The sequence below is a fragment of the Myodes glareolus genome, chromosome 22 (genome assembly GCF_982192425.1).
Source record: "Myodes glareolus chromosome 22, mMyoGla1.1, whole genome shotgun sequence".
In the NCBI taxonomy this organism is placed as follows: Eukaryota; Metazoa; Chordata; class Mammalia; order Rodentia; family Cricetidae; genus Myodes; species Myodes glareolus.
Genome location: NC_142047.1, coordinates 52,822,801 through 52,849,694, shown reverse-complemented (window position 1 = coordinate 52,849,694; position 26,894 = coordinate 52,822,801). Strand labels below are relative to the sequence as shown.

Sequence of the window (26,894 nt, the reverse complement as noted above, 5' to 3'; positions counted from 1 at the left end):
GTGACAATGGCTTTCTTCCTTTGCTTCCTGGTGACTTAAAGAATCCATTCTAGTTACGTTTATGCCAAGTTCTCTACACCAAAATATAGATTTTATTCCTGTTCCTGTGTATGTGTGTTTGCCTACATGAGTGTACGTCACCTGTATGGGATTCATGTGAAAACCAAAAGAGGATGTTGGATACCCTGGAATTGGAGTTTTAAGGTATCATACCTGGGCACCAGAGCAGAATTTTGGTCTCCTTGGTAGGCCCCCAATTTTGATCAATAGTCTTAAGATCTGCCGTGGCCAAAGAAAAAAGCACTAACTTCCACTCTTGTCCCTCTGTCATCCAAGGCCAGCACAGGCCCTCTCCATAAGTCATGTGACCTCGGCTGCAGCTTAATCCACAGCCAGTGCCCTGTCACTTTCTCAACGCTCTTGAAAGGAAATTCAGTTCTTAGTATCTAAAGAGACTCTTTACATCCCCTAGGAGAGTTTTCTCATTTTGCCATTCCCCAGGTGGACACGTTCAGCATTGCCATCCCTCTCGAGATATACTCAAATAACAGGATTGACGCAAGAAGGAGAAACAGGGAGCACACAAGGAAAGGTCCAGGACCAAATACAGTACACTGCATTGTTAGGTCAACTAGGAGTCATGAGTACTTTACTAGAACACACTCAGTGAAGCCTGTAACAGGTCTTTCAAAGCTCTCACTGAGGCTAGGTAGTTTCGGGAGACCCCAGACGTCCATTCCGTCAGTGAGAAAACTTTACAAAAAAATTTCCTGACAGAGAGCACCCTTCCTCATCTCTGGATGTGAAAAACATTTGTTGATATTCTGTTCCCAAAGGAACCCGCTCCTTCTGCATTTGACTTCCCTCTGTGAGTCTTCAGCTATACCCCTGCCCTCTCATGACCTCTATCATGTTCCATCTTCACAGTAACAATGGCCTCTTCACCCAGGTCTTTTGGGTTAATCTGACCAACCTGGAGGAAGCTAGTAGGCTTCTAAACACTCTACATGTTCACAGTTGCTGGTCTTCAGCCAGGAGCAACTATTTTTCCTTTAATGTTCTTTCTTTCACAAGACTTAGAGAAAGGCAAACTGATTTTGATCCCCAAAACAATATGATGTTCTCTAGTTCTCCTAATCTCAAATCTCTTGAAAATCTAAATGAATCACTACAGAATTGCAGAGAATGGCTGTAAACTTAATAGGACAAATATGAGTCAGAGCATTTTGGGCAAGGGATAATGACACCAAAGGGATAAACTGTCTACTGAGGAGTTACTGCTCAATATTGCTAGCTCCTTTAATATTTTCTCTTTCATGTTATTGGTAACCATAAAAAGACTACATATTTCATTTTTACTATATCAAGTTTTGACTTTAGCAACTTTCTAAAAATCCAAACACTGATTAACACAGCAAACCTACCCTCTGAACACCACACATTGCTGAGTTTACCAATCATAGGCATTCATGAGCACAAGAATCACTGGTCCTTTAGACACAAGCCAGAGAGCAGCTGCGTGATGGCCTTGGAAGTGTATGTGAAGTCTTTTATGAGAGACACCAGGGTGATATGTATGCCATTCCTGGAAAGTGGAACATCATCGGGTTCATTTCAGTGCCTAGCTCCCCAATGCTCTATCCACTGCAGGTCCTGGGTCCAACTGTGTCCTAGAGGAAGGGGCACAGAACAGAATATAATGCACCAAATAAAAAGTCCCTCAAAAATGTTGGGGACAGACTTCTGTTTATTGCCACTTAAAATGAAATATATGAATTTTGCTGGGTTTAGGATGGAAACAGCCAGGCCTTGGTTGTATCCCAGGGAAAGGCCAACACAGCTTAGAATAAGTAACAAAAGGAGAGTGAGATGGTCAGAGGGTCTCAAAGCAGGACAAAATTCTCTGAGGTTAGTGTATGTGTCCTGGGTGATGTCCACTGTATGAAGTAGTACAACGTGGCCTACTGTTACTGTGTACTGGACCCTGACATTCATAACATGAGTTTCCTTATGGAAAGAAGACATTTAGGAGATTTCATTGCAAGTCCTTCCATGTATAAGGGCATCCAGCCTACAGTCACATTGGAGACTATAGAGTCCAAGCACAAAGCTATTCTAAGCCTGGAAATTATGCTGGGGCAGTGTGCATGTTAGACTTTGTTATCAGACTGACAAAAACTAGAACCACCTGGGAAGAAGGACTCACAATGAGTGCCACGGACCGTCTCTCGTGGAGACACTCAGACCGAGGGAAAACAGGACGAAGGGACAGGAGATTTCAGGATACGGCAAAGGAAATGACAAGCAAACACACTCGATGTAGTTGAATATGTTGCTGTGTTTTTACTTTAATTAGCCTAAGGCTTTTATACTTTTAAACCAAGGAACTTGGCAAAGGCATACGTCATCAGATCATAGAATAGAAACAAAGAAAAGGAACAGCACTGTCATTTAACAAGAATAGCAAATTTATGTGTCCATTGTCTATTCTAAATGTTAGTTGTGGTTGTTGCTCAAAGACATGATGTCACACTTTTCTGAGACTGTTTTACACCATTGATCTCAACTCTCTTCCTGATTCCCAGGCTCGGATGTTGTTATCAGTTTAGGCCTCTTTTGCCCACAGGAAAGGCCTTATAGGCCTTCTGTGTATGGGAATGGATCAAGGTAATTACCAGACTTTGGGGTCAGCGTGGGGGCGACCACCATCTGCTTTCTAATTGTAGCTGTACGTGTCTTTCCAGGCAGATGCCTAGTGGGGGCTGCTGTAACTGTTTTTCTGCAGAAGGCTTCTAAGGTTTCTCCCAGTAAGACTAATTCCTTCTGCCCCACATCATCAAGGAATTACTCTAACGATGACCCCCAATTTTCAGAACTAGCTACTTCTTTAAAGGCTTTCAGCAGTTTCATTCATTGGAACAGCATGGTCTGTTGGCAAAATACGAGAATAGAACAAAAGAATAAGAAAGGAACAGCTTCAGTGGTGCCAGTGACAGCGAGGGTCGAGTCAATGCAGATGGCAATTCAGGTGGCATCAGTACCACAGCTGATTGCCAGGGAACAGCCCAGGGCATAAACTCCATGGAGCACAGACCCCTAATCCTCCAGCCTCAGTCCGTCGAGTCAGCATTTCTGCTACACCGGCATGACAGCCGTGGATGTGGCAAATGAGGAATTATTTTGATCAGGTTTACTGTTGCTCTGTCTGTAGGTCTTACAGATTGTTCATTGAGATGGGCAGAATCACTTCATTGACTGGGACTGAGCTGTGTAACAGTGCAGAAGCCTGGAGAATGAGCAGAGCAGGCAGGCAGCCTGGGTCATTCAGTCTCTGCTCCTGACTGTGGATGTGATGTGACTTGCTGGTGATGTTTCTGCCTTCACTTCTCCAAGATTGACTATAACCTGGGACTCTGGGCTAAAATCAGTTCTTCCCTAAGTTGTAGGGCATGGGAACTCAATGTAATGAAGATCCTAAGACATCACTTTGGGACTCTGGAGTTGCCACAATGCAGGGAGGTGTGAAAGTAATTAATAGCATGTTAACCATAGCATATCAGTACCCCAAGGCTCCTGCTTGCCCTGACCCAACACTGTTTCTCCATACACAGTATTACAAGACAAGCTGACACCCATTGACACACACTATGTCACCCTGTCCCGAAATGTCTACAGATACTGTCTTGCCATAACAAGTACTATCCCAATTCTTTTCTATATACTACTTCATTGGAAAGTAATTTTCTATGGCTTTCCTGACCATTAGAATCTTGAAGTATGGGGAAATAGATCTGAAATCACAGCCGTGAAGATGAACCTCAACGTTATGACGCACATCACCTTAGAGGTCAGGAGAAGCACCTGAAGGGTGAAACCAGAGAAGCACTTTGCCTGGCAGGTGTAGTGGGCAGACATATGAATTGACAGTCTGTCCGTTTCTTTCTTTAGTCCAGATAATAATCCTAGGCCTGATATACACACATCCCTGTAAGGACGCCTTGGCTGCCCTCTAACGTCTGAGCTTCCTCAGAAAGACTTCTGGGAACAGATCTTTAACAAACTTCCCACTTCAAAAATCAATAAAAGTTAGAAGGAAAAAGGTACTCTGATGACGTTTTTCTCCACCTAGGTAGGACGTGTAACAGCCCCCTCTGAGCAACTTCAAAGGGCTAAGCAAGAAGGACCTCAAGCTGTGCCCAGGAAATCCAATACCACATCAGCAAGGATAGCATGTTAGCATGGATTTCTAAGGAAGGGATAGCAGGGACACCCATGAAATGCTCTGTTATGTGATTGGCAGTTTAGCCTCTCTGTGTGTCAGTTTCCTCCGGCTTGAGAAAGGAAGGTTGGATGGACCATTTAGATGAGCACTGCCACCAGGGATACCTTACAGAACCACTTCCTCCATAAGGAAGGAAGGAGGCTCTATCCTCTCTGAGGAGTGGATGGGGATTAGGTTGGAGAGAGGTGGGATGGGAATGGGAGACGGGGAGGGAGGGAAAACTGTGGTTGGTACGTAAAAAGAAAAAATTTTAAAAGTACTTAGTTAAAAAAAAAAGAAGTGGGGATGAGCCACGTACTTCTCAGGTGTTCTCTCATCTCCACCCTGACACAGGATATGATGACTTTCTGAGGACCCTAAAACAGTGCTCCTGTTTTGGTTATGTTATTTCTCAGAAAGACAAGCAGGAGAGATGCAGGGAGTTTGAATTGGTATTCAGGCATTGGTCCCTTTTATGGTGGGCTAAGAGAAAAGCTGTCACCCATTCCAGTGAAGCAGTAGCTGCTACCAGATTCTGGACCCACTCGGTAAGCTGCAGGAGAAGCAATGGCCAGTAGATGGGTGGAGCTGTGTGGGACTGATCCTCACTACTGCCCTCAGTGCACTGTAGCGGCCTAATGATGCCATTCAGGTAGACGAAGGGCAGGAGGTGAGGCTGCTTCTCCGCCACTGAGAGTGCTGGTCCTGGAGATTGTCCTGCTCCTTGGTCAGGAGCAGCTGGAGCAGCAGATCCTCCATGGCGCCTCCTGCCTCCTTGTCCAGCTGCTGTCACTCACTTGGGCTCAGCAGCAAGCACGGCCTTCACCTCTCCCAGGACTTGACAATTAATCCAAATTTTTCTTTTCTGGATCCCCTAATTATTCTCTTGCCTCCAGACAGCAAGAAGTAACTTTAAGAACATGATGCCCACATTCTCAAGATGTGGGGTGGTTGGTTTTTGGTTTGGTTTTAATTGAGTTATGGATACTTGCCATTGTTTGAGAGGGTTACAAGTTGTTATTGGTAATGGTCAGGAAAAAAAGCTGAACAAAGAAATTTAGATTCAGGATTCTTTTTTTGAAAAGAGAAATGGGAGATATAAATATGATAGTCTATAAGGATAGATTACATCTACTCTGGAGAGGAAAAGGGGATAGATATAATAGGACAAAAAGGATAGATTGTTGACTCCACTTTTAAACCAAGAAAGCAACTACTAGTCTTAAATATTTTACATAGATATGGATCTTTGTATATTGATACAAATTTGAGATTAATTTTGTTAGAACATACTGTATATACATTTTTAATCTTGTTCAAGATATTGTACATATACAGCTCAATTAACGCAAATTTCTAGTCCTATTATTACCAACTAATTAGAATACAAATGAATGCAAGTTAGTAGTTATTCATTACTATCAAATGTGTAGTCATCAGGTGTGGTTTCAAGGTCAGAAAGAGATAGATTTTAGACAGGTTATCTTCACAAACTTCATAAATCTACAGAATATGGCATTTAAGTTGTTTTAATAAGATAAAACAACAAAAAAGTTGTTTTTATAAGTTCATATAACTAAACAACTTTGTTCTTTTTTATAACAGCAAGATATATCTGCTCCTGGCCACACCAGTCTACTTGAAAGAAGATAATGGACACTGAAGAAGCCCCACAAGGAGTTTACTTTTTTTGTGACAAAAGTTAGCCACTGGGTAAGAAAGTGCTCTTGCCTCAACTGCTGGCAATATGCTGTCCAAATTGGAAAAGCAAGACACACAAAGAAAGGACTGCTGAACCTTTCCAAGACGAGGTAGGACAGCCCTTCAGAATATCCTACTTCACAGAAAAGTCTGTCACAAAGCTAGTCATGTGGGCAGAAGATGGATGCCCCAATGTTGCAGAGGAACATTGATTTTTTTTGGGTGCGTATCCAGGCAGCCTGTGGTTTTTGTCATTTCTCACATTTTTTGGATGTTGGTTACTTGCACTTCCTGCTAACTTGGGTAATATTATTTCCTTCTCAGGTCTCTCATGGAATTGAAGACTTTATAGTTATACTTTTCCTTGTTACCAGATTCAGCAAAGAAATTCTCTAAAAGGTATAAAGTGGATAAGGTTGAGAGACATTAAAAGATAGCCTTGGTAATGCAAGTTAGAAAAGAAAGTCAATTAGGTACAAACTTTTGGACTCATCAAGATAGGATAAATATAGAGTATTTTCTCTGAATTTGTCAATTGTTACAGGACTAGATATCATTAATGTATTTATTGCTTGTATATATTGTATATAGCTATTGTACTTATTGTATATAGTTTTTCTTTCATGATAACTCACTTTTATATTTTAGACAAAAAAAGGGGGAAATCTGATGATATTTCTTTGTACTCTAACAAATAAAGCTTGCTTAAAGATCTGAAGTCGGAACTAGTCACTATTTAACCATAGAGGTCTGAAGTCTGACAGACAGGAAGTGATATGGCTGGGTGAAGAGAAGACTGAAAGGTGGGAGGAGACAGAGCATCAGCCCTTATCAGCTGAAGAGTTAGCAAGATAAGAGTTGGTTGTGGTTTGCTCTTTTCTCTCTCAGATATTTCAGCAGTTGCCCCAATATATGAGTTCAGGTTTTTATTATTTAGACCAATTAGAACTCATGCAACACTTAAGGGTTTCCTTCCTTAGTTGGTTTCTTCAAAATTTGAGGGATCTCATAATAAGCCATCACATTAGTGCAAAATTCTTTAGCAGGGCACAATATCTTACCACAATGATGGGGAAAGGGAGGGGAGAAAGACAGATACTTCCCACATGCTTCTCACTAGATTTCATGTTTCATGTAGTCAACTCTCAGAGATGCTAGCTGAGAATGAAGCTATTAACACATGACAACTGGATACATAATATTCCTAATACAATATATAGTCAATGGATTGTTCAGCACAACTGAGAAACATTTTATTGATGCTAACTTTTATTTCATTGCTTTCAAACTTCCAGGGCTATTGCATAATTTCTTAATTCAAACACAAAGTAATGTAGTGAAATATCAGCTCATAGTTAAGGGCCAAGACAATGAATGAAGCAATGGTCACACTAATGAGTAAGCCTCAGGTCTACAATAAATCATGTCAACACCTAGGGAAAGATTGCTATGAAAAGCTATTTTTTAGACCCCATTTTCAGAGCAGACTGCTGACTCCCGACTGTGGTGTGTCAGTTTCATGATCATGACTATGGTTGCATCCATGAACTCTCATCAGATACGGTGAGTCCTCAAACCCTGTATAAGATATAGGTAATATTAACCCTCATGAACATCTTTTCACAAAAGAACGAGGGCCTCATGGAATTGGACTCATCCTTGAGGACATACACAGTTATTGGTGTGGGAGGGGGACTCATGTTTTTCACTGATGCAGGAATTTCTAGGGTGTTGAAGATCTGTTAGTGATTCCGGAAACATATCCCCACTCCATTTAAATCCATTATTTCTCCATCAACAAAACAAGATGTCAAAGTGGAACAGGAGGTTAGTTAAAAACGAAAAACTATCAGAGAAAATGGGAAGAATACAACAGAAACATGACACAGCATGGTCAAAAATGTGGTGAAATTCATTACAGCCTCATAGATAGCTTCTCCATCATGCATTATTAAGATAGGTTAACAATACAAATCAAGAGTGAAGTATAAAAGTAAATTGTGTGAAAGATATGGGCAGTGATAATTGTCATGGAGATGATTGCAGAGCCTTTTATTTTTGAGCAAGTAGACATGAAATTGGTAAAATTAAAACATAATAGGCATAGCTCAACTATTAAGATTAAACAAATATACTACATAGCTTCAAAAAGCCTGTTGGGACACTAAATTCCACATAAACAACTAGTTAATAGATTTCAAATATTAGCTTCAGGAAATCACATCAGTTAGAAATTCTTTATAAATATGATTTGTTTACATTCTTAAGTAATAAGCTGTAACATTGAAGTATTTTTGTCTTCATAACTTACTGGTTATTAAATTCAGCTTTCATAAAATGTTTGTCAAAATTTGCATATTCACCTTATAAGAAATATACAAACAGTGCTGGGCAGTGGTGGCACATGCCTTTAATCCCATCACTTAGGAGGCAGAGGCAGGCAGATCTCTGTGAGGCCAGCCTGGTCTACAAGAGCTAGTTCCAGGATAGGCTCCAAAGCTACAGAGAAACCATGTCTCTTAAAAAAAAAAAAAGAAAGAAAGAAAGAGAAATATACAAATAGCAATACAAAGCTCCATTAAGAAAAAGACTAAATGGAAAACAATTAAGGTTTTCTAGTGCTATAGTTTAGGTGTTAAATATCTCTGAATAGCAGAAATGTAAAGGACTTGATCCCAAGGAGTTGCTTTTTACAAGTAGTGGTCTCTAGGAGGTTGGGACGGCATCAGATGGCTAGGGATGTGTCCCCAGTGGAGACTTGAAGATCTCGACATGAGCAGACTTTCCATTTGGCTTCTTAGCTTACAAGGATAGAAGTTTTGCACTACCAGGCATGCCTGACATAACGTGCTGCTTGTCACAGGTCCAAATCGACAGGACCAGTTTATCGTGGATTAAATCTCTGGAACTTTAATCCAAAATAAAACTTTACTCTTCATGAAAAAGAATCATTTTCATTGTTAATGAATATAATATGATCTTGTTAAAAAACAATATACAATAAAATACTTATTATGGATTAATAATAAATACGATTCAGAGAACCATTGATTTCTTCAATTTGAATGTCATTCTGTTCTGTGTCAGTGGATCTCAATCTTCCTAATGCTGTGACTCTTTAATATACCCCTTGCAGTTGATACCCCCAAACATGAAATTACTTTTCTTGCAACTTCATAACTGTAATTTTGTTACTGTTATGAAATGTATTGTAAATAACTGATCATTCCAATGGTCTTAGGATCATTCAACTCCCCCCAAAGGGTCTCAACCCATAGTTTGAGAATCAGTTCTCAGTATCCTTAATGTAAATAAATTTAAGTGTTTGAAAGCATGCATTTGATATAGCATTCACTTCTCTAGATTTTTGGATTGTGGATGTGAAAACCAGAGACTGATAAATATTCAGAAGGCCAAGGACAATTAGCTACATACATTCCACCAATATATTTCTGACTAAACAAATATGAGGTTAGAGGACATTACATTCACCTTTAAATAATGAAATAATGTTAATTACTATCTGAGGTTCAGATATGTTCATAGTGTCTACTTCATAAAATAATACAGATGTGAAATATGTATGTAATTTTCATCTGTCAGTTAAAATTAATTTTGAAAACCAAACTAACATTCTCTCACAGAGATCCTCACCCCAACACCCAGGCAAACTCGTGTGTTGGCTTGAAAGTAAGTGGCCCCCAAGGGGATTGTCACTACTGTTAGGCGTTCATTTCACACGGGGATCCTACCCTCCTGTACCAGCTCCTTTCTACCTGTAGCAAATCTGTTTCTCCTTTCATTCAGTACTGGCAACTGGGTATGTAATGTGGGCATCAGAGAGTGAGAAGCGACCTTCCTCTCACACAGCACACATCAATTTTCCCTTTCTTCTTATTTTATTTAACTTCTGTTTAATATATGGCTGTGTGTATACATATGGCTTTTGATTCAACCCTATATTTGTGAATATAATCTAGCCTTAATTCTGTATATATGTATGTGTCTATGTAACTTAAATTCAACTGTGAATATATATTCATATAATTACTGTGTTAAAATGTCTTAATCAGTTCTAATGATCTCTGTTCATTGTATCTCCTTCAGGATTAAAAAAACAAGTCTCAGATATTATAAATTGGTATGTACTTTTAAACAATTGTGATAAATATTTAAGGTGATAAAGATCTGTTTCAGATTAATAAGAGCTGACTTACTGAGACCTCTCAGCTTGGATCCAGCTCTCCAGGAAGATAATATACTATAGTCATAACTCAGATATACCCACTTTACAGAAGTGTTCAAAGGCTCAGAAATCTGGAAAATATGGCATTTAAAATGTCTAATTATTTTAAAAATAAAACGGCTCTTTTTAACCAAGAGATGGGTTTGCTCGCGTCACCACCCCCATTTCCTCCAAATAGGACAGAAAGGAACCTCACCCAGAACTTGCTTCATAGGTGGCAGTGCTAGTCACTGAGCAAAAACTTCCCTTCACATCACCCGCTGCAAAGACCCTCTTCAGACAGAGGACACTGAGGGATCCACTGCCTCAGGGTGCCAAGGACAAGTCAGGCTGGTCTTCCTACCAACTCCTAATTCACAGGATCGTCTGAAGCCTGGCAGGTCTAGACCTCTTCCACTCAAAGACGAATGTTGCTTTGAAGCCTCTGCCCTCAACAACTGTAGAGGACCCTGGGTATTGGCTGTCTAGGTAGCCAATCAAGTAAGTCTCTGTCATTTGGAAACATTAACTCAGGTAAGTCTTCTCCTTCTCAAGATCTCTTATGCAGTTTGATGACTGGTGGGTGTGCCAGCTTATAAGTAGGAACCAAGGCTTCAACTGCCTTCCCAGTTCTCTGGGAAAAAGTTCAGGTAAACACACCTCACTCTCCTAGAGACAATACTAAGTCTAGACACAGTTTACCTCATTACCAGACTCAGAACAGAGATAAACTCATGAAAGATTTCTCCTGAGGGGTAAGGTGATGATGTAATGATGGGGAAGGAACGGGGGCTTTAATGGTCACTCAGGTAAAGATAAAAAACATAAGATGTGAGGATCTAAGGATGTTTTAGGGTCTAAGAAGGTGTTTTACAGTATGTAAATACGAGTTGTAAAGGACTAAAAAGGCTTAAATTCTCATAGTTGTAGCATTAATCAATAAAATTCCAATAAGCTATTAATCTAGCTCTGGCAGAATGTTGCCACTATCCTAACTGCAAGATCAAGATTTTAAATTCCCTTTGATCATTTTCCAACTGTAGACTTAAAAGGTGCTTTTCATTGCATGAACAGTATCTGTCAGAGTTTTCCAGAAGACTGTGAATGCTTTTATCCCTGAAAGCTCTGACTGATGGCACGTTTGTCCCCTGCCATGGGATCCACAGTCCCACCTCATGCTTCATACCATTACAACTGCTAAGAGGTATGGCCTTGTTGGAGGAAGTGTGTCTCTGGGGGGGTTGGCTTTGTGGTCTCTTCTGCTCACGCTTTCCTCAGCGTGACTTTTCAGTCAACTTCCTGTTCCTCTCTAAGTCAATATGTAGAACTCAGCCTCCAACACCAGTCTGCCTGCTTGCTGATGCCATGTTCCCAATCATGAACTGAACCTCTGATACTATGTGAGCCACACCAATTAAATGTTTTCTTTATAAGAGTTGCCATGGTCACGGTATCTCTTCACAGCAATAAAACTCAAACTAAGATATTCATCAAAACTCAAAGAATAGAAAAAAGATCACTGTCCTATGAGGTATTTCTCAACACTGGTTTCCCTACTTCCATGAAGCTTTGGAATGCATCATGATATGAAATCCAGTATTAATGCAGTGGTTTTGCCAGCTGTGCCTTGAGAGTGCTCCTAGACTCACTAGGTTACAGTCTATCATATCAAAACCAGATCAGAATACTTTTCCACAGAGTAACTACTTGCTAGATTTCTGAAAAATCTAAGCAATTATATATGAATTATCAGATGAAAAGAATAGAGACAGATGTGCAGGATGCATTATTTTGCAGAAGACAGGCTTGCTTAACAAAGAAGTCAATAAAAGCAGACAAAATATTAAAAAAGCCAATCAAATATTCACTTGAAAAGTCTCATTAACATAAAATAAATAATATGAATCTTATGCTGCCATGCTCATATGAAATATACCAGTGGAAATATGTATAAATATTAACAAGCTTCACAATATCTGATGTGGTTATTTTTGGAAAACAAAAAGCACTATAAAAAGAAATATACAAACAGTAAAATATTATTGCATATGGTAAATATGTTCATATTCACTAAAATTTTGCCCAATTTGGATTTAACAGCCTATAAATTATAAGACCATGAAATATCTTTCATAATACATGTCAATTGTATTTTATTATATTCAAAATACAAATAATACTTCAAAATGGATTTAAAATATCTTATTTATTTCACATTTAAGGCATGATGACTTTTTATTCAATAACTACAGGTACAAAGACATGACATTTCAGCACACCAGTATCATATATATCATATCAGTGAAATACATATTTCAAAATTGAAAAGAATAAAATTACTGTTCTTCATGGCACTGGAAAAATTAACAGAAAGTGATAGCATTTGTATAAAACAGACATAAAGATAAGTTTGATAGAGTGCTCAAACACTTATTTGCATTTATTGCCAGTAGACACCCAAAAAACTTTCAAATTTATGCAGTGTGGAAAGGATACTTTCTTCAATAAATATGGCTGTACAAACTGAAAAGTCACATACAAAAAATGGAACTTTGCCCCCATCACCTGTTTTGCACACACACAAAAATTTATATATACTAAATATTTGATCATAAGACTTAAAGTTGTAAACCCAACAGAAGGAAAAATGGAAATACTTTAACATATTTTCACATTTACCATACTTATTGATATATGTCAAAAAACAGAAAAAATGAAAGCCCTAGAAATATGTGATTACATCATTTTAAAAATCAACAAGTTTCTGGACAAGGAGGGGAAACAAACACAAAGATCTGACATTGTGTTGGAAAATCCTTGTTAACTATTCATTGACATTGAATAACATCAGAAATATATAATGTAGTTCAAATCCATAATAATGTAAAATGAATTCAATTAAGTACAGAAATTATGTAAAAATGTGTTCAAATAACCAACAATTAGATGATAGCATTCATTCAAATATATTAGCTGTCAGGTAAACATACTCAAAACTCTAAGGATATTTCACAAATGCTGTTAAGGGTGCAGAAGAAAGGCAGTGTTGGTAGACTGCAGGTCACAATAATGACTAGGAAGGCTGGGGATGCTGCTCAGTCACAGAGCATGTATCTAACATGTGCAGACATCAATTTAAACCAGCATCACCATAGACAAAGAAACTAAGAGTATAGAAATAGATGTCATGATTCCTTACACTATTAAATTATATATAAAATATAGGGTTTTTCCCCTTCTGAGTTTTATAGTGAATTATATCAGTATCAAATACAGAAGTTAAAGTGCCTATCTGAATTTCCAGAGGATACAAAATAGAGAAAGTCCTTTCTGCAAGTGTAGAATATTTTGTCATAGGAGACTATGTCCTCATGTAAGTTTAAAAATATTAGATATGCCAGGGGTGTGCCCCAGCAGTTGACAGATTCCAGACAGAAAGTAAGGAGTAGGGGAGGAAAGAAATGAGCCAGGACATGGTCGTGGTGAGAATCTCTCAGCCTGATTAACTAGAAGTCAAATTACTTATTTTTATACAGAATTCAGTTGTAGGATATTATTTTAAAATGTGTTTTGTTTGTGCTCTGGAAAATTTGTTTAATGATGTAAAGATGTTTTATATTTGTTTGATTAAATAAAAATAACTTGTGCTCAGGAGGTTGAATCAGCAACTAGCTGACAGGAAGTGGTAGGGAAAAACCAGGTGCTAAAAAAACTTTTAAGTGGGGGCTGAGAGAAAGACACCCAGCTTTTGGGAGACATGAAGAAGGAGAAGAGGTGAACTCCTTGCTATCTCTCTCTGAATCCACCTCAGAGACTCAATTTAGCAGAATTCTACCTCAACCTCAGAATCTTGAGTTCTTTAGAAGGATTGAGATTTAGAAAAATTCCCTCTATAGCTTTGGAAAAGTCTGTGCCTGAGAGAACAGAATTCCCTCAGGCTGCAGGCCTTGGTGTCTAATATCTATCAGTAGTAGGCTTGGTGGTTTTTGTGCTAAATATGACAAGTGGATTAATAGGATGTAGTCTTTGGACAGATATAATAATAAAAAATGAAAAAAAAGAAAAATGCTCAGACACAGAAAGAGGAATTTGGAGCATAATTTACCATACCATTGCATTGTGAAACTGGAGAGGAATGCCCTAAAGTTATTAGAACACCAACTTTAATATATTCAGTTACTGTTCAACAAGAACCACCAGATGGAATGCAGCCCCAAGAGTACCTAGAAGTTAATTGGGATACTGTAGATACATTAGACTTATAGAGATTTAAGGAAGCAATAGTTTCATATGATATGCCTTCATCCTTTGTAAGACAGATATTAAATTCATGGGCAGATATGACTGGAAGAATTTAGTGTCAACAATATTAGAAGCTGGTCCTCAATTAAAAGACAGAACTTGGTGAAGAGAGGAAACCAGGGTCCTGGAACAATGAGGTAGGGCTAGAGGTCATAAAATTTTCCAAGACCAAATTATTGGTGAGAATCGGTATGCTGATTTTCAAAGACAGTGTATGTTGGGTGATAACACTCTGATTCTATATCATATAGAAGCTTTGAATGCTTCAGACAGGGTTGAAGAATTAGGTAAGAGAACCGAACCATTTACTAAAATTATAAAAGTGTTAATTGTTATTGTTGAATAATAACTGAATATATTAAAGTTGATGTTCTAATAACCTTAGACCATTCTTCTCCATATTTCTAATGATGTAGGAGCACTGACTTCTAAAGATATGAAAAAATTAAAATTTTAGGCATTTTCATTGTGGCAGACAAGGTCACCTGAAAAGGGAGTGTGGGTAAATTGCTTTTAGGAGCAATGTTTATTGCAGTGGGCATCCCCCGCCATGAGGTCTGCATCACCACCCATCAGGTATGGACCGCGCCTCCATACCTTGCATGAGCTCCGTAAGGTCCTAGGGGTGGAACACAAGATGGACATGACACATAACAGAGAGTTCAGAGTCATCCTTCAGGGAGAGAAGGATGCCCCATTTATTCAGCTTTATCCAGGGTTAAATACTTTTGGCCCCAGTAAAGAGAAACTCCTCCCACCTAGAGGGGGCTGGGAAAACTGGCGCCTGTGAGAGCTTCTCCTCAGGCAGGTGGTCGTGGGTGCAAGGCAGTGCCAGACAGGGTAGATGGACATTGGTGCCTGGACTCCTTTTAGGCAGGTTGAGAAATTACCATTTTAAAGTGATACAGAACCCTTAGGCTATTATACCAGGCTACAGCAGAGCAATCACGGAACTTAGCAGGAAGCTTGAGCTGGTTGCCAAAACAATCCTTGTTTTGCATGCCAGGGAGCAAAGGAAGGCCAGTTCCTTACAGGTCCCCCTTTAATATAAAATATCATGACTATGGCCTGTCTTGGGTGGCAATGGCATCAGGCAGGCTCTTTATCCGTCATGGGAAAGTATTCAGGTCAAAATACATTCCTGTCTTAGTTCAAAGCTTGCTCCCATACAAACCTTACCCGTTATAGGTTCACTAGTCAATATCATTGAGTTTAGTCAGATTTATGCTGAGAGATATTTCGAGGTAAATGTCAAAATGACTTGACCTGAGTAGTCCTGACTCCGGTTTCATGAGATCATGAAGGTCACACTCCAGCATATACAAGCATTCCCAAAGGAGATTGTTCTTAGTACAATCTTGAAAAATCTGCTCAGAATAGAGCCCCTTTAAGTAAGGTCTCAATTAGCACTGGTGTAAGGTCCCTGGAAAGCTAACTAGAATAAATGATGGCCAATTAGTAAATTTTGTATTCGAGGGCCCATGAAAAACAGCAAAAATCCTATTTGTGACCAGTAGAGGTCAAAAACCCATATCCAGTCTGCAAAGATTAACTACAGTATCCAATTGTGAATTTGGCTTAATTTGAACGACCATGGCATTTTGCAACCTGTCTTGAAGGTACCCATAGCACTCAGCAGAAACAGCTAACAGGACAAAGGGAAACCCAGTAGTACAGCAATGTGCAGCAATAACAGTACAGCAATGACTGATAGATCAAGGGTAGGAGGCTGGGGGAGGATGAATCCAGGCATTGGATTGCTTCTCAGGAATCTGCCAGCTCCACAGTAGACCTGTTAGACAGTTCCATAGCAGAGGCTTTGTCCTCAGGCCTCTGGACAGATGGATCCACAGCCATGTACAGCAGAGCACCGCACAGCACAGCACAGCAGCAGTACCCAAATGGACTGGATTCCTTAGGAGAGACATAAACAAACTCTTCTCCAAAGTTAATGTATGAACTGGACCACATTGTATATTGGGAGAAATAAAATACTCAGAATAAAATTTAGTTCAACCAGCATTGATGTCAGCTGGTCTTGAACGTAGAGACCTGTAGGTCTCTGTTCTAAAGAGAAAAATCCTATTGGCCTATGCCACTGCAGCAGGCCTTTGAATTGGGCTGAATGGTCAGCCCCAAAACATATCCTAGAGTCAGCTCCACCTGGAACTTTTCTAGGGGCAGAAGTAATTATCTGATCCAGTATGTGAGCATTTGTACAACTGGATTGACTTATCTAAATTGTCATTTTTATGGGAGCATATCGCCTCCCACCAAAATTTGACAGTGCCCTCATGGGCCAATTGCTTTACGGCTGGCACAACTGAGCTCACATCCACACAAACACAACCTCCACCTTAGTAGGCGGTCAACAAATTCAGAACAATGTTCTGAAGATATCCAAAGGGCTGTTTTTATTCCCTTTTCTTTTTAAGACTTAAACAAAAAGCCAACAACCTTTAACCTCATAGAAATAAAATTTAGAACTAACATTTGAAAGTACTGATACAACTCTAACATAGCCTTAGTGCCATATACATTGAGAGAAATATTTAATAGGATCTCTAGAACTGAGAAGCTTCTGTATAGCAAGAACGGTCAACAAGACATACCAGGCCATAGACTTGGAAAATCTTCACCAGCCATTAATCCATTTAAAAAACATAAGGACTCTAGAAATTAGTTCTCCAAAGAACAATTAATCAAATAAAAATATATGCAACAAACCTAAACTGAAAACTCTCAATAAATGAACTTAAAATGACTGAAAGACATTTAAAAAATGTTTAAATATAACATCCTTAATCGTTGGAGAAATGTAAATCAAAATAACTCTTGAGACTTTATCTTGTTTTTATGACATGACCAAGATCAAATATTGTTTATAACTTATATTTAAGAGAAGCTATACCTCTTTTGCCTATATACAAAAGATGCTTAACCATGTCACAAGGACATGTGTTTAACCATGTTTATAGCAGAATTACTTTATTATATATAGGATTTGAAAACAACCCAATGTAATTTTTTTGTATACCTGATAAATGAGATAGCCATAAATGTTATAAAATATCCTTGACTAAATCTAATTACATAAATTAAAAAACCTGTAAAACAAGAACTTTAAACCTTTTAAGAAATTTAAGCCATTAGATAATGGAAAGATCTATTTTGTTGTGAAGACAGTGCCAATATTACTGAAAGTAATCTATGAATTTAATGTAAATGTCCATTAAATTTATAATGAAATTTTTAGAACTTTTTAAAAAAAATAATCCTCAACCTTATGAGAAAAGACAAAACTCAGGATAGCCAAAGCAATCTTAAAATCCTGTGTAAATCAAGGAACTTTTGAATCCATTACAATCTTTGAACTTTATTATAGAGTTACCAAATTATCTTGGATATGAATTTATCTGTCTAAAAACAGCAGTCTTAAGGCAAAGAAGTAAAATTGTGAAATGGGAAAGAAACGTTTTTAACCTGTTTGTCTCAGAGGTTGTCTTAAAACAAACTTGTCTTTTCCCCTTCAGCTGCAGCATGCTGCACAGCAGGGGGCGGACACAGACTCACTCCGAGTCTGTAGACTGCATCCTGAGCTCTGGCTGTGGGCTCTGACTTCCACCAATGCCACGGGCGGGGCAGAGACAAAAAGAGGAGGACATGGGAGCCCACTGTGTCCCCTCCGAGCAAGCCCAGGTGCGGGAACGGCCCGCCAATAAGCCGCAGGCTCGGTGTAGCTTCAACTGGCTCAAAGGCATTTGTTATTGTGGCTGCGCTTTTAGTCTTATGGACCTTGTCGCTAGCCGTAGGCTGCTGTGTTTGTTTTTGTTGCCTAGGATATGGGCAACCTTGCTGCCAGCATTTTTGCCCAGCCCTAGCGGCTTCCCAGCTAAGGTGTGCCTTGGACCTGGTGACCTGGCATGCGCTTTATGTCCCGTTCGTAATTTTCTCTTTCTCTATGGCTCTTTTGTCTCCTTTTGCAAATCCTACCGGCGTGTGCCACCACTACCGGTACCGCGCCCTGTTGTAGGGGCACCACGAGCGGTCCCTGTGGCCCGGTGCTCGCAGCCACCACAGGACGTGGGAGCCAGCACACGCGCGGCACCACCCCCTGTGTTTTTGGCAGGAGCTGACGCGCGCTGCTCCCTCCCCGTGTCTGGGCAGTGCAGCCACGGCTCCTGGACAAGTTTGAACCCGGGCCTGTGTGCTCCAGCTGCGCTGCTGCTTCTCTCCCCTCCTTGGCCTGTCTGTCACGGCCCGGGCCCATTTGGCAGGGTCCCGCAGCCGCCTGCGCTCCTCCCCGCGCCATCCGGCAGCCTGTCTCTCTGTTTCTAAGTGCACCTTGCAGCACCGTGGCTATCTCAGTCACGGTGAGGGGCCGTGCGCGGCCCTGTGACCGGCACCCAAACATGTATGGGAGCTTTTTTAAATCCCCATGAAGTACAGGCTCTGTGAAGCTGCTCTTTTGTTTCTCAAAAACTCTTAATAGAACTTACAGACACACTTTTAGAATCTTCTTTCAGGACGAGGCCCACACTCCTAAGAGTCGCCGGCCAATCTCTAGCCGCCAGCTGTACTGGGTCCAGTCGCCAAGGAAACGAACTTTCGCAGGGCACTTCCACACCACCCAGCCTGTTTTCTTTAACAAAAATTAAAGCCCTGTGCTAGTAAAGCCAGGAATTGAATTCTCTTTTAAAAAATTAGGTGTTTAATTACCTCGTAAAAGTAAACTGTCTTAAAGAACTCCTGTGTCATCTTAATTAAAATACCGGTGCCTACTTTCCTTGCTTCTCTACAAGCATTATCAAATGACCTGAAACCGGCCTCCGCACCTATTTGGAGCCAATCCACCTTCATATACCCTAAAATTTGCTAGCCAGACTTCGCGAGGGCAACCCCACGGAATCTCCTTACTCCCCGAAACTCACATATGGTTTGCAGACATGAGTTCTTTGGTTGTAGACTGTAGCTAGCAAAGTTTCTTCCCTTCTCTCCTGGCGATTCACAGGGCTGTGTGACCTCCAGCTTCCTGGAGTCTCTGCTCCAGCTCTGGCTTGAGGGGATAATTTAGCAAGAACCTGGTTCTCTTTGTTATGGTAATTCCACTTGTATTCAGGTCTTAGCAGTGGGCCCATGCCTGCCTCCCCTGGCTGACCCTGCCCGAGGGGCCGGGAAGCTTTAATCTTCTCCTCCTGCTCCTGGTTGGGAGGAGGCCTTGCCTTTTTGATCCTGGTTGCCCACTGGTATAAATATCTGACTTGAGTTTAATAAAGTGGCCATTTACTCTTGTAGATGAGCAGGGTTTCTTTGTGTCTGTGTCTTTTTCAACCCTCAGGAAATTGTCCCTTCTCGTGGGCCTGAGTTCAGGAAGCGCGCAGCCTGGGTCGGGCGTGGATATCCACTGGGAAACGCAGACTCCCACAGTAGACGCTTTTAACATCTTGCTGGGGCCTCCATTTGTAGCGGGCGTCCACCGCCACGAGGTCTGCATCACCACCCATCAGGTATGGACCGCGCCTTCATACCTTGCATGAGCTCCATAAGGTCCTAGGGGTGGAACACAAGATGGACACGACACATAACAGAGAGTTCAGAGTCATCCTTCAGGGAGAGAAGAATGCCCCATTTATTCAGCTTTATCCAGGGTTAAATACTTTTGGCCCCAGTAAAGAGAAACTCCTCCCACCCAGAGGTGTCTAGGGAAACTGGTGCCTGTGAGAGCTTCTCCTCAGGCAGGTGGTCATGGGTGCAAGGCAGTGCCAGACAGGGTAGATGGACATTGGTGCCTGGACTCCTTTTAGGCAGGTTGAGAAATTACCATTTTAAAGTGATACAGAGCCCTTAGGCTATTATACCAGGCTACAGCAGAGCAATCACGGAACTTAGCAGGAAGCTTGAGCTGGTTGCCAAAACAATCCTTGTTTTGCATGCCAGGGAGCAAAGGAAGGCCCGTTCCTTACAGTTTCTTATAAATAGAAATGGACTATACAGAAGGTATGGCAAAAGCTGGCATTGTACTAATGAATGTAGATCAACAAGGGACAGGCAAAGAAACCCTTTGCCATTGGGAGCTACCCTGAGGGGCCTCTCACAGACACCAGGAACAAATGTAGTTCAGTTGTTCCCTATTAGCATCAGGGAAAAGTCTCCAGAAAACAATTACATGATATAATGCATGTTGTTAAAAAAAAAAAACATATGACTCTGGATGTCAGAAAGTTTTAGAAAATAAAAACAAAATTATCAGGAGAAGCCATAAAACAAACATTTTGGCAAGCTTCTGTAAATGATCTAAGACCAAAGTTAAAAATACAAATAGACGATATAGAACTTGAGGGTTTGGTAGACACGGGGTCAGATGTAACAAAACGTGCACCAGAATCATAGCATTCATGTTGGCCTCTTCAGGGAGTAAATTTTTGTGGACCAGGGGAGGTCAGCTCCCTGATCTGCTCCAGGGCTGTGAAAAGGAAAACCTCAGGGTAGCAAGTTTAGAAAATTTTTTTACCTGAGGGTAATTAGAAATAAGTTTCTATCTCTCTTGTAAATAATGAAACACAGATGCTTTCTGATGGTAACTTTCTCTTTACTTCATCTGAAAAAAAAATCTTTCTAAAAACATTTCTCCCTGCCTGTCTACTCCATTGCCCCTTCTCTTTTTCTACCTTCATTCTCACCCATCTTTACATCACTTCCCCCTTCTCACTCACTCACTCTGCTGCCTCTGCTTTTTCTCTTGCTCTCCCTGCTTTTTGCCCCTCCTCTCACAGTGCAACTCTGGACAAATATGTTATTCAGAGACCCACCCATACTCATAACACATGTTAAATTATGGAGTTTTTGGGCTGGAGAGATGGCTCAGGGGATAAGAGCACTGGCTGCTCCTCCAGATGGCCTGAGTTCAATTCCCAGCAACTACATGGTGACTCACAACCATCTGTAATGAGATCTGGAATACATACAAAAATAATACTGTATACATACTAAATAAATAAAGCTTTAAAAAAAATATGTAGTTTCTCTCAGGCTAGGAATTTCAGAATGACTGGGCAGTGAGGAAGTAACCTTGCACATAGCTCTAAGTTGGTGAGGGTTCTCAGACAGTAGGTAAACAGTTGGCTAAACTTTGGGTTTGGGGAGTATGTGCAGACTAAAGATCCTTCAAATCCTGGGCTTGAATTAGCAGAACAATATGTAAGAAAATTATCTCATGTGTTTGTCTCTAGGGCAGCCAGATATTGTCTCGGGAGGCAACCAGCCTGTTTTGAATCTTCAGAGGATGTGGCTCAGTGTGTAAAATGCTGTCTTTTTAGCTGAGAATTCGGTCAGTCTCAGTCAAGAAAATATCCTAGTATTATTCCTGTTCATCAATATTATACAACTTAAGCAGAAAATAATCTTCTCACTATCCACCGCTATATTGTGCCCAACAGATGGAATATCTGAATGAGATAAACACAAGCAGTGAGAATATGCCCAGAACTATTCTAAGGGAATATATGAAGTCCTCGGGAAGAAAGGAAGTTACTCTCGAGATAAATTACAGACAGAAACAGCTGGTTCCCACGGTCAGTGATCCCACAGCCTTACCAGGTGGGACTCTCCACCAGGAAATCACGAGTCAGATGGGTCAACTTGTTAAACATTAGTTGTTACTGATGTATGCTCCCACAGCTCTCTGCAGTAAGTGTTTAGCTTTTAGGGGTTGGCAGTTTGTCTTAAGTAAAACAAAGTGCAATGTGGGTAGAATATATAAGGCCAGAAGTACAGATAGAAAAATTAAGACCATATGTGGCTATTATAACTAAGAATTTATGGGGACATGATCTGTTGCAGCAATAAAAAAAATGCAGATTAACATTCTCCCAATCTCAGAAAGAAACTATAAAATAAGGAATGCTTCTGAGACAAATCAAAAGACACTATTACAGTCAATCACAGACCATTCAAGCTGTACATAAGCAGGTCAAAAAAGTTGTTGATATTTCAAATAACAGCCCTACCTTTAAAATGATTGACAAGCCAGTTTGGGTGGAACAATGGCCTCTGACAACAGAAAAATTACAGACCTTAGAACAGTTAGTATAAGAGGAGTTAAATGCTCAACGTATTGAAGAACCAACCAGTCTTTGGAAATCTTCTGTTTTTGCTATGAAAAAGAAAGCTGGAAAATGGAGAATGTTAACAGATCTAGGAGCCATAAACAAGGAGATTCAGTCAAAGGGACCTTTACAGTTTGGAATTCCCTTGCCATCTTTATTCCCTATGGGATGACATATTATAGTGATTGATTTAAAAGGCTGCTTTTTTACTACACTATTACAACAAGAAGTTAGAGGAAAAACTTGCCTTCACAGTGCCTACTTATAAGAGTGCTCACCCTGTTAAGAGATATCAGTGGAAGATTCTTCCACAAGGGATGTTGAACACTCTCACCCTGTGCCATTATTTTGGACAACAGCTGTTGGAAATAATTCATGTATAATTTCCTCAATCTTTAATTTATCATTACATGAACAATACCTTATTAGTTGAGGCATACATAGACACTTTAGAAGAAAAGTTTGAAAAAGTAAAATTTGCAACAGTTTAAAAGAAAGACAACAAAATTCAGTAAGCAGGGCTAGATTCATGTTCCAAAACATAGATCATATCTTTTTTTGTTGTCTGACATGTACATATCTGGGGACATAAGATGAGTCATCATTGATGAAGCATGACAAAACAGAATTAGCTTTTTATAAAATATTTTTATTAATTAATTAATTTATTTATTATGTATATGCCTGCCTGCCAGAAGAAAGCACCAGACCTCATTACAGATGGTTGTGAGCCACCGTGTGGTTGCTGGGGATTGAACTCAGGACCTCTGAAAGAGGAGCTTGTGCTCTTAACCTCTGAGCCATCTCTCCAGCCCCAGAATTAGCTTTTACAATCATTTTCCCTCAAGTTTAGTTATTTTCGGTGAAGAGTTATCTTTTATAATCACTTTTCTCGTCAACCGTGGTGGCACTGCACAAGCTAATTTCTAAAACATCTTTGTTTAATCATCTTCCCACACCATTTTTGAACATGAATCTACATCTTTGTGTAGAGCAGAGAGTAACCAGCTCCTCTAACTTTCCTTCTGAATATGCAACATAACTCTTGGGAATTTTGTGTAAGCTAGACAAACCCACTTCTCCTTAGTTCACACAATGATCAAGCATCTGTTACAGTACGTTTAGGTTCAGATTTGTTGGGTCCATGGAAAGAAATGAACTCCTACTTGGTTGGTGTGGGATTCTTTCATGCTTTTATCTTGGGGTACAGGCACTAGGCAGTTCATGCCTCTAAAGCCACACCAGCCACTGGCTTCCCAGTTCCCTGTCTCAAGCCCAAGCATAACAGGGAAACTGAACGTGGATAGTTAGGAAGAACTCTGGAGTAGAAGGAGCTCCAGGGGAGGACTGTCACTGTATAACCCTTCCCCTCCTCTAATGTTTCTGGACTTGGATGGAGATGGAAGTGATCATCACTGAGATTGATGAGTTTTCAGTGCATATGGGGTTGAACTCTAAAGGAGTCCACAGGCCTTGTACAAGTTCCTTTCCTGAAGAGAAAAATTACTAATCTATTCAGGAGGGTGACTGTCAGAATACACCAAGACCCTGACTGACCAAGGATGATCCTGAACTCATGGTGTTACATCTATTTCCTGAGTTCTGGGATTACCGAGAACATGTGTCGATCCTTCCAATCTGACTTCAGTTATGTAGCCTTTGTTTAAAATAGGTTTTAGTGCACGGCAAATCCAAAAGACAGGCACAGATGTAGCCCCATGCAGCATATGATGGCCTTAAATTTATAGCTGAAGATAACATTAAGCTCTGATCCTATCTCTACTTGGGTAGTGGAACCCAATCTTGGTTCTTATGCTGAGCCATCTCTCCATCTCAACTCACATAAAAATTATGTGTGTGTATATAATAAAATATGCTATCTATAACATGTTATATACATATAATATGATATTTATATTGTTTTATGTATTGGCTTGTGTGTAGGTCAATGGACATCCTCAGGCATTGGTCCTTACCTTCTTATTTTGATGTGAAGTGGTTCTATTATTTCTAGCTGGTGCTTAAGTTTATCTCTCTTGCCTCAAGATTTCTATGGAATCTCCTGTCTTTGGCTTACATCTTGTGTAGGAACACTGGGGATATAAATTTACAACACTGCTCTTGGATTTACATAGGTTCTGGAGAGTGAAATTTGAGTCCTTAAGATTTCATGACAAGTACTTTCACCTACTGATCCAACTCCACAGCCCCAGAGTTTGTTCTTGTGTATTTTCCAGCAAATTACATTTTTCAACGTGCTTCACTTGACTTGGCAGTTGTCAATATGTGAGTATGGAGTTGTTCACAGTATTTCTTTATTCCTTAGAAAATGTCTGTGTGCTCTCAGGTGTGGCGATGACCCCCATAATCTGAGCACTTGTGTGGACAAGGCAGGAGAACTGCGATGAGTCAGGGCCAGCGTGGGCTACACAGTGAGTCCAAGGCAACATCGGTACCAGTGTCCTACACCTCTCCGGACCCAGAAAGAGCACTGCACCAAGCCTGGGAACCAGCTAAGGGGATCTGAGGGTGAAGAAAGGAGTCAGCTCACATGTGCGTTGTTTTCATCACGTCTCTTTACTCTTTCCTTCTCTCTTCTCATAATGTTTCAGTTTATATATACAACCAGACACATTTAGTGATTTTCTGACAGTTATATGGATGTCAGGCATACATTTCTCAGAGGAAAAAACATATAAGGGTGGCTGGAGAGATGACTCAGCGGTTAAGAGCATTGCCTGTTCTTTCAAAGGTCCTGAGGTCAATTTCCAGAAACTACATGGTGGCTCATAACCATCTGTAATGAGGTCTGGTGCCCTCTTCTGACCTACAGGCATACATGTAGTCAGAATATTGTATACATAATAAATTAATATTTAAAAAATAAGAACTAACAAAGCAAGTGCCTGTTACCTTACTTTATTTCTCAGTGGGGGCATGACTGTGAGACCCTCTGGAATAACTTTTTGTATTTGGTTGTTTTTGTTGTTGTTCTTGTTTATGAGACAAGGTTTCTCTGCAGCTTGGGAGCCTGGCGTGGAACAAACTCTTGTAGACCAGGCTGGCCTCAAACTCACAGGGATTTGATTGGCTCTGCCTCACAAGTGCTGGGATTAAAGGCCTGTGCCACAACAGCCCAGCTTCTCTGGCATAATTTAAAGAGGCAAAAGTGTCAACAGAGTAGGGGCTGTGTTTCCTAAGAGAGGGAAAGGGGAGCGTGTGTGTCAAACTATGTTTGTGTGACTAGTTAAGCCAGAAGTTTGTAGTCGGGAAATGTAGGAAAGTGAAAGAAAATGCAGCAGTCCTCAGTGCACTCTAAGCACTTTCTTCCACTTTTTCCACGGCTGGGAACACTGACTTGTGGTAACCATGGCAACCAGCATAAGCTGCAAAAGGAAAATAGTTAGGATTGCCATTTTCTCCCAATGTTAGCTGATTAAAGGGAACCTCTCAACATTATAGACAATATCTATAGTTAGACCAAAAAAGAAAAAAAATCTATGGCTATATAGTGTAAAATCCAGAGCCCGACACTTTCAGCCTCTGGACCAAGCCCAGGAGAGCTTGTTCCCATTGACACCCAATAACAAGTATTTCCTTTCTCTGGGGACTTTTTGAGAATTCAAGTTATTTGGTATATATTCTAAATATCAAGATTATACAGTCAAAAGAAATGTCATCCTCCTAACTTTCCACAGATATAAGTGCCAGTAGATGAGGTATTTTCATGAGATAAACACATGTGCAGTGAGAAACTCCCACTGCTAATCTTAGGGAGAAATGAGGCTCTTAGGAAAGAGATGAAGTGAATCAGGAGGACAATTACAGACAGGAGCAATTGTTCTCCACAACCTTGGCAGGTGGTGCTCCCTCACAGAGGGTCACTCATCTGCTAAGTCGGCCTGCTGAATACTAGCCATCCTGCTGTATCTCTGCTGGCCCTGATAACTGTACAGTGTTCAAATCAGAGTGACTACCTTCAAATATTTATGGCAAAAAGAAGAAAGCTTCAATCTACTTCTGTGTGTTAAGTTATAGTTTATCTGCAATGTAAAGAGAAGCAATGTTTCAGAACCTACCATCTATAATATTACTTGGCACAAAGGAAATGAATGAATATGGTTTGGATCTGCACTGACAGAGACTGATCTCAGACTGGGTGTGAGGTTTGAAAGTTTATACATAAGTATTTTTCTATAGCAGTATGAAAGAGCATGCATTACGGCTGGAGAGATGGCTCAGTGGTTAAGAGCATTGCCTGCTCTTCCAAAGGTCCTGAGTTCAGTTCCCAGCAACCACA

At 40.3% G+C, this 26,894-nt stretch overlaps 1 protein-coding gene across 1 annotated transcript in view; it reads right to left on the bottom strand.

Annotated features, from left to right (window-relative positions):
• Nucleotides 1-26,894, bottom strand: part of LOC148118594 (uncharacterized) — a 150,297-nt gene that overhangs the window by 42,563 nt on the left and 80,840 nt on the right.